The sequence below is a fragment of the Halichoerus grypus genome, chromosome 3, assembly GCF_964656455.1.
Source record: "Halichoerus grypus chromosome 3, mHalGry1.hap1.1, whole genome shotgun sequence".
NCBI classification, from domain to species: domain Eukaryota; kingdom Metazoa; phylum Chordata; class Mammalia; order Carnivora; family Phocidae; genus Halichoerus; species Halichoerus grypus.
Window position 1 is genome coordinate 201,565,798 of NC_135714.1, and position 9,870 is coordinate 201,575,667.

Genomic DNA, 9,870 nt, shown 5'->3' on the forward strand with positions numbered 1-9,870 from the left:
TACGGTAGAATTTCTGGGCATATTCACAGAAGTAGCCCAGCAGTCAAGTGAGAGGAATCACAGAGACAGAAGTCAGTCAGGTGGGCGCTACCAGCCCTCCCCTGATTCTCCATTTCTACCTCTCTCCTCGCCCCATTTCCAAGGACACAGTATGCTCGACTCAGCACCATTCATGAGGAAAACCAGTCGCTCTGCTCCTTCAATTTGCCAGTTACTTATCGAGAACCAGGGCACAAAATGAACAAAATATGATCTCAGAACATGAGGGGCCTTGGGCTTGATTAAATAAATTAACTCTGTAACAGTTCATGGCTGCAAAGTATCATAAGCCCAAGGGATCTTACAGGAAGGAACACTTATTGCTCTTTCTGTGTGGTGGGTGTGGGGGGCAGTGGGGGAGAAACTGGGAAATGTTTGCTAGGGAGTTCACACTTGATCTATGTCCTAAGAGATGAGTTGACATTTATGAGGCAGGCGAAGCTAGTCCAGGAGAGAGGAAGATCATGGGCAAAGATCTAAAGGCATAGATGTCAGTGTGAATTTGGGAAATCACAAGTATGTCCTTCGGCTAAGGTAGAGGAAAAAGGAAATATTATAGGATATATAAAATCAGATCTTGGAGGGTTGAATTTGTCCTGTAAGCAAAGAGAAGATGTTGAAGGATTTTAAACAAGAAGATGACATTGTGAGATGTGCAATTTAGAAATAACTTGGTGGTGGTATATAAGACGGATTCAGGAAGCCCAGGTAAAGGACTATTACCAACCAGAAACTTCTTTTTAAAATGGGAAAGTAAAGATGGGGATTCTCCCCCTTTTCTCTCAGGAACTTCCCAAAAGCAAGAAGAAGAAGAAGAAGAAGAAGGAGAAGGAGAAGAAGGAGAAGGAGAAGGAGAAGGAGAAGGAGGAGGAGGAGGAGGAGGAGGAGGAGGAGGAGGAGGAGGAGAAGAAGAAGAAGAAGAAGAAGAAGAAGAAGAAGAAGAAGAAGAAGAAGAAGAAGGAGAGAGAAGAATAAGAAATAAAGATGTAAACTTCATTATCTGCAAAACTAGTAGATATCTACTACTCCAAAATAGGATCAATAATCAGGAAGTGTCATCACATTCATGATGTGGCTGGATGGGAGGGAGACAAGAAAGGCTACCTGTCCCGGACAACATTGCCAGAGCACAGTTGTACAAAATCATGCCTTCATCCTAAAGGACAAACCAACTTATCCGAAATGCTGGGATCAGGTGAGTGACTGGGTATCGGGAGAGTCTCTGACCCCAGACTGCACCACATTTCAAGGAGTTCAAAGGACATACTGAACAAACAATCACACAAGAGTCCGTAGTTGTAGGAAGCAGTCTGGTTAGGAGGCAGCAGTTTGAGTCTGGTCATGAGAAGGAAGATGGCACATGGTATGTCACCCGGATTGACGAGCCATTAAAAGAATGTATTCATATCTAGAATCCTGGGTCGTAGGGAGGATTCCTATAGCCTGAAACCCACTTCTGTCTCTTCCCACTCCCTTTTACAAAAGCCTCTTAAAAATAGACAGTCCAGGAATATTTCACCTGGACAAAGATGAGTCATCATCAAATAGAAACCAAACAGAATCTCTCCAAAGGCATTACCCAAAAACATGTTTTTAAGTGATGTAGGAAGAGGAGAAACAATTGGTAGAATAGAAACCCCCAGCTAAAAATATTGCCGTGAAATGGACAAAAATTCTGACCCAACAGAGCGCCCTAAGTTGATGAAGCTGACGAAGCAAGTACTTGTTTTGAAACAGAGCTAAAACACCAATCAGAGACACCTTAACTCAGAAAAGATATTTAGAGATAAGAAGAGATAAGAAAGCTGAGCTTATAGAACCAGGGTAGGAAGTGAAAGAAGGAAATAAAATCATGACAGAATGGAGACACACAGGAGAGACTGCACGGGTTTGGAGACAGAGCAGGGGACAAGGACAGGATGGAAAAGAGTGGGTAAAATGTAATGGAATACATCAGAGTTCATGTGGGTGAGCAGATGGAATGACAGACACAGCAGACAAAAGAGAGTCACCATTCACAGAATCAGTGTCTCCAAGAAATCATCGAGAAAACTTCAAAAATAAAATTTTAAAAAGGATTTTCAGATGATAAGAAGACCCCAGTCTACAAAATTAAAGTGGTATCCCAAGAAAATTTGGCACAGAACAATCAAATAACAAATTCTATCTTAATATCTCCATAAAGTTTCTGAATTTTTAATGTAAAGACTTCAGAATGGCAAGGCAAGACAATCAAGTTGCTGATATTATCATATTATCAGGAAGGTCCAGACTTGTATGAAGTAGCCTTCAATGCTAGAAGACAATGAGTAATGCCAGCAAAGCCCTCAAGAACAGGAAATGTGAGCCCATAAATTCGTTTACTCCAACAACTGTCTCTCCATTATAAAGGCAATGACATTTTTCAATACGAGGACTCAAGGAGTACCCCTCCAGTGAGGAGCTCCGCTTGGGGAAGTGTGCTGGGGGGACTGACTGCCAAGGAGGATGTGCTGTAGGATACCGTGTTGGGAGTGAATGCTGAGCTGGTGGAAGGCTAAAGCTAAAGAGGAACATCGAGTGATAACATCACAGAGATGAAATGTGGGATTCTACTAGCCAATGATGGGAAGGAAGGGGAGAAAATGTCACCTGATGCTCTCTCCCTCGGCTTCTATAGCTGGAAATCAGAAGAAATCATTTACACATGAGAAATCAATGAACTCGTACCGAAGTAAAAGAAAAGTGGTATTCTCAACTGAAATTGGGTAGTAAAGGAGAGCGGGGAGGAAGCAAACATTGCTAATTAGGTCACTGAGCACTACGGGGAATCGACAGAGAGAAAGGTCGATTGATTCCTTTAAAATTACAGTGGAAAAAAATACCATATATGATATCAACACAGAAAATACTTAGAAACTTAATAACGGATGTGTAAGAAATAGATGAATAAAACTTTTAAAATTTAGTGAGGACACAAAATAAGATGTTAACAAATACAAAGGGATACCACATCCAGAGACTGAGAAATTCAGAATCATTCGAAGTCAAATTTTCTTAAGCCTATCATCTATCTATCATCTATCTAGCTATCTTCCTGTCTTACAAACCCAATAAAGAAAATCAAAAGGATTTTTACTCATTAGGAAAATGGATTCACTCAGAGTAAATCCAGAATCTTCACACATACAGCTCTGATGAGGCTATGTTCACCCTCTCAACTGCCTCGTGGCTGCTCCCACCCCAGGGCCTTGGCACGACCCTCTGCCTGGAATGCCCTCCCCCCACGGATGTGCCCGGACCCACGCCCCGGACCCTGTCTTACTCTTCTGTATTGCATTTAACATCCTACAAACTATCTGCATTTGTTTTCTAGAGCTGCCATAACCAAATACCACAGACTGGATGACTTACACAATAGGAATTTCTTTCCCAGAGTCTGGGAAGTGTGAAATGCAAAATCAAGGTGTCACAGGACTGGTTTCTCCGGGGGCTGCTCTCTTTGTCTTGTAGACGGCTGCCTTCTCGCTGTGTCCTCCGTGGCCTTTCCTCTGTGTGATGTATCTCCTCCCATGTCCACCTTTCCATCAGTCCTACTGGATCAGACCCACTTTCATGGCCTCATTTTAGCTGAATCACCTCCTTAATGACCCCATCTCCAAATGCAGCCACATTCTAAGGTCCTGGGGGTTAGGACTTCAGCAGATGCATTCTGGGGAACACCATTCATCTCATAACACTATTTTAGAATTCTGTCACCCATGTATTTATTCTTGTCCCTCTCGTTCCCACACACTGGGATGTAAGCTCTGTGGTGACAGGGATTTTTGTCCTATTTGTTCTCTGCTATATCCCCAGTGCTTAGAACTGTGTTTGGAATATAGAAGAAACTAGAAACTCAACAAACATTTGTTGAAGGGATATATGATTCCTTTTTTCTTGACTCATCCACAGAGCTACCTAATGGTTAGATTTAAGTTATCGCTTTTGTATTTAATTCCCTTATAATAAAAAAATATCCTCTAAACGTTATTTTCAAAAGCCTCAGACCCCAAGCTTTGGGGCTTAAAGTCATGTCATGCTTGCCACCAAACCAGCCCTCAAGTTCACTCTTGGATCTTTGCCACTGTGTCTTGAAATCCGAGCCTTTGTTTTCACCCGCCAGTTCATCTCTGGAAATGGTAGGCCTCGCCCCATCAGCAGCTCAGTGGCCAGCTTCCTGCTGTTAGATGTTGGAGAAAGCACATCCTGACTTTCTGGATTTCCTGCCTCCAGGGTTTCTGGAATTCTCCAAGGCTGTGTGGAGCTGGGAAGACCCCCTTACTTTGCATACTTTTAAGTCTAGCTTTTGCTCGGCCTGCTCCTGTCTATGGTTGCCAGATACCAAATTCTGATTCCAGAGATGCTCTTCATCCACACACCTGCAGCAGGATCCAGCACACTTATCAGAACAAACCGAAGCCTTCTTGATGTGGTGTGGAGGCAGGATGCTTCTTCTGACATTCTGCCTGAAAACTCTAGCGCCACACGTGACCATTAGCAGCTTCTTTCTACACCGCTGTGAAGCTGGGAGTCTGGCCCCGGGAGAAAGCGAATCAGAAATGGTTCTGTAAGCATTATCATACAGAGCACTCGATACTCCCCAACACACGGCAGGGCTTGTAATGATTCATTTTCCCCTTCAGGGCGCCGTGGATGTTCACGTCTGTAAGATCTCCCCCGTGTGGGCATGCCCATGTTTGCATTCCTGCGCAGCCCACATGCCTCCGGGCTTCCTCGTCACCTTCTCCAGCCTTCTCCGGTGGGGAGCCTCAGCCTCGCACCTTGAAAGTATGTGCAACAGCCTTTTACTTCTCTTCTTGGTCCTTCCTCCGACGCCAGGCCTGTGTGGGCAGAGGGGAGGGTCTCTTTCCTTTCAGGACGCTGCAGAGGGTAAGGCTGGCTCCCTCCTGAGCCCCCAAGCTAGCCTGAACTTGATGCATACTCCCTGGAGAAGGCCACTCTTCCCCAGAACATAGAATTGCACTAAACACAAAACCAAACAAACAAAACAACGTTGGTTGTTATACTGAAGGCCAGAGTGGGGAGAGGACGAGGAACTGGAGAAAGAGACTCTTGGTCTCATCGGTTACCGACGAGGGGGATTCGACTTTCTGAAGCTGGGGGGCCCCTCCTGGAAAACGAGTCTTCCCGCCAGATAGACTCTGCACTTTCTGGAGCCAGATAATATGCTTAAGTATATATTATATATATTCACACATATATTTACATATATTACATATAGTACATATATTTTAGAGACAGACAGAAACCATGTGAACAAAACCATGCTAGTTTAAATGATAATTTGTCAGAAACAAATATCCCTAGTCCCTGGTTTATCCAGTCTTGGTAATTTTGGTGTACTACCGACTAGTTTTATAGTCTTATCTGGGTTTTAACCATTTTTGTCTGTTTTTCAGAATTCTAAGATGTTCTCCTCTTTTTTCTTTCCCTTTGCTCTTTTATTTCTTTCGTTATCAGTCAGTCTTCCCTGTGCTAGCCGTAATAACAGCAAATTTTTTAAAAGGATACAAACCAAGCATCCAAACAGAAAATGCAATAGATAAATCATCACTGGTCATAAAACAGCATAAATAGCAAGATGTCATTTTACTGAAATATAATAAATATATACAGAACAGGGTCCAGAAGAATATTCATGAAATAGTATAGGTAGTGTAAGTAAATACTTGTCCTCTGGGAAGGGATGGGGTCCAGGTGGGTCTCAGGATTCTCTTGTAATCTGTATTTTTAGATTTTTTTCTTATGTTAAGCATGAATTGCTTTTGTGATAAGAAAAAAAAAAACAGAAGCAATAAAATGGCAAACAGGAAAAATGAAAAGAAGGATCTGGGATATATCCAGGATATGTTTAATATTTCAAACCCAGCTTGGTCAGCTCTGCCTACTTGGGCAGAATTTGCATAGATTTTTCAATTTTGAAAATTGGTAACCAAAAAAACAAAAAAATTGAAATAGTCAATTCCTAGGACTTTTTCCAAAGTGACTGGACATATAATTTCTCCATCTCGGTAACATGCTTTCTAAATCTCGTGCTGCTAAACAGGAAGGCTGCTTGGGGACAGGAGAAGCTGGAGAGCTGGGCTGTAGGGAAAGTGGGTGTGGGAAGGGACACAGAGGAGGGGGCCCCAACCGGGGTGCTTTGAGAGCAGCCGCCCTCAGGCAAGCTTGCTCTGCGTGCTTGCTGTGCTCTTCCCAAGTTTGTGGGCACCCTCAGCTCCTGCATGGGGGAAACAATATACGGCCTGAAAGTGAGTGAGACCAGTCATCTAAAGTCGTCAGCGAGGGCATGTGATCTGATGTGCACTGGGTGTCATACGCAACTAATGAATCATTGAACACTACGTCAAAAACTAATGATATACTCTATGCTGGCTAATTGAACTTAAGAAGAAAATAAATAAATAAAAAAGAAAACAATAAGTAAATAAAAAAAATAATAAAGTCGTCAGCACATTGCCTAGAACCCAGTGTTAAACAATAGCTATTGTGACCCTCTAGGACTAGTCACTGTGACCCACGTGATATTTCAACCCACACTTTCTTTCCAGCACTTTGCTTTAGGACACGTTAGCATTTCTTTAATTTTTTATTGTTTTTTACAATGATTCAGCTTAATTCTGGGGGTGGTGGGGAGGAAGGGAGTTCAAAATGACTCATGCTTTTTTAAAAAATAAAGAAGTTCAGAGAGTAAGAAAAAAGCGTAAGTGACGTGAAATCCGAGCTAACTGTTTAACATCTTTTCAGACACTGAATGTATTTACACATTTCCTCAGTGGTACCACAGAATATATGCTGATCAATACCTGCTTTATTCATTCAATAACCAGGCAAGGACAATTCTCTATGACAACAGGTAAACATATGCATATGCATTTAGATACATTGCCATGTCTATGGCTGCAAGAAATTGCATGCTCAGAATATATCATGATTTATTTAGTAACACACATTTACAATGATTGCAACTTTCAACTGTTATGAGTAATAACATGATGAATATTTGGACATATTTGCTGTGAACTGCCCAGCTAACTCCTTTGCATGAATTTCTAGAATTGGTATTGCTAAGTCAAAAAGCATATATATGTTAAATACATGTATAGTCAAATGCTCCATAGGAAAATCTGCATGAACTCACAGTCCCACCAGGATACCATTAACATTTCTCTTTCTCCATGTTCCCCCCCTCAAAAAAACTAGGTCTTGCCAAACTTTTCCAACTTAGCCAGTCTAAATCTACAGAGGTTGAAAATTTTTTATCAATCAAATATTTAAATTTCTCTGTGTGTGCGCATATCCTCTTCCTGTACACAGCAAAAGGTCTCAGTCACAGCAACAACTAAAACCTCAAAGCAAACTATGGCACCGCATCTAACCACAACAATGAAATCCATACAATACCTAGAAAAATCATAAAATATATTTGCATAACTTAGGTGGAGAAAAGGATGCAACTATCCTCCGGAGAATAAAGAATACTTCCATGTCAGGTGCACAATTTCCTGGATGTTAAAGAGACATTATTATAAGCCACCTATTCTCTGCATGAATATATAAATTTAATTCAATTCAATCAAAATCCAAATGAACTTGATAAAAACAGATTAAGTATCATTTCTTTTAGTTCACTGGGAACTATATAAACATCTGACCCTAGCCATCTGACCCTAGCCAGGAGCACAACTGAAAAGGAGAGTGAAGACATTTGTCCCGATATATTTTCCAAAGAATAGCTACAGTACAGAAGTTAAAGAGTGAGGAACAGTGCAGAAAGAGGCACCTTGGGTCAAATAAAAGGAATAGAAATCGAACCATGTAGGTGAGAAATTAGCATTTTAAAGCAAGGGGGGAATTTCAGACATGTTAACCACTAGTTAAGGAAACAGAGTAAAAATTTGGGAAAAACAAAACGTGATCTCCAAAGCATTCCTTATATCAAAATATACTCTATCACAGAGGTTCAAATGTAAAGACAAAATCAATGAAAATACATTTGTGATTTTGATATAAGGGAGCATGTTCTAAGAATGTCACAAGAGAAGTTGGGCAATGTAAAATTTCAAAAACTCCTTTATAACACATTTAAGTAGATTTTAAGCTGCTCTACTAGCTAAAGCAAGCGATGTCTATAAGCACGGTCATGGAGAAGGAAATAGAAAAATGTGCAGAACAGACTTAAGAACTCAGAAAGGTGAGTATTGTGAGACTATTTTTAGAGGGACGCAGAACCCTGTGCATCAATAGAACAATAATGTATAATCACAATGAATTATTTAACTGTGCAAGAAAAAGTTGAATTAGCATAGTGGGGTGTCTATTTAAGAAGAGATTGAAATGAACTGTAACCCACCCAGGAGTTTTCCATACTAAAATGTTTTGAATAACTTAATTCTTAGGGCTAGACTTCCATCTATCCAAAAATCTTTGACATCCGAATGATTTTATCTCCTAAGCTTTTTGGAAAGTCAAAACAAACACAAATAGTGAATCAACCAAGAGCAGAGACAATATCTCTGTTTTCTGTTATCTCATTCTTAGTGTGACCTAGAAGTCTGGTATTTCAGGAAAGATGCGTCACTGAAGTTATGTGAATTGTGTTGAACTTCCCAAGCCCCAAGTCAGTATCTAGAGCCCACGTTAGACTTCTGTTAGCAAGTGTTGCTTGTGGTCCTGTCATAGGGTAAAGTGACAAGTGTCATTTCTACAATGTAGGACATCTGCACTAGTCCTGCCAAATACATGGCCAATGGCCAGCACGCCACCATGATACATGTCTAATGAGCCCTGCCTCTACGTATTAGATCTAAATAAGACTCACAGAAGCTGGCTCAGCCCTTCCACCCGTGGCTGTGAGCTGGATGGTGCGTGCGAGAGCGTCAGAGCTGGGCTCGGAAGACCTCAAAAGTTGCTCGAAAATGATGCTTCACGCTCCATGGCTGCCATCTGGATGCCCAGGCTGTGCTAAGAACCTCACCACCATTATCTCTTTCAATCCTCAAACAATCCTGCGAAGGAGACATCATTATCACATAAGAACTATTACCTGTATCCCTCTTTTGAGAATTAGGAAACAGGGCAACAGAAAAGTTAAGCGGCTTGTCCAGGGTCTCAAAGTTAGTACACGGCAGAGCCAGACTTGACACGCACAGCGCTGGGATTCTGACCCTGTCACTCACCTGCCCACTCCCCATAATGGGGCCTGGCAGGTCAGCCCCCGTCTCTGAGCCTCAGTAGGGTTATGGGATAACCCCTGGGGTCCTCGCAAACCCCCCACGAGTAGGTTCACACTCTGCTCCAGCGACTTCTCACAGAAGTCTGGGGATGGGGCGCAGATCCAGCGGGAGCCTGGGCTGTCAGGAAGCAGGGAAGGGTCAGGGAGAAGGTCCCCACCCCACTGCGACCGCCCCCGCCCATCTACACCCAGTTTAGACGCAAATAAGACTGTTCTGATCCACGCAGGGTCAAGCCCCTCTACTTGCTGCTGCATCTTTTTTTGAGGACAGACTGAGGCTTTTTCCAGAAGCAGACTGGAAAAAAAATGGAAAACTTGCCCGCCTTCCATCTTGCAGTCAGCCTGCAGGCTGTCCAGGCTCTGACTCAGTCTCACCCGGGGGACTCTCGGAATTAGAGTGCTGGGGACTCTCGGAATTAGAGTGCTGGGGACTCTCGGAATTAGAGTGCTGCCCTCAGTTTACCTAGATGAGACTTGGCTAGGACAGGAACAGTGCAGAAATAGAGTTCTGGCAAGATGTTAATATACAGTTTCCCCTGGGCAGGAACAGGGAG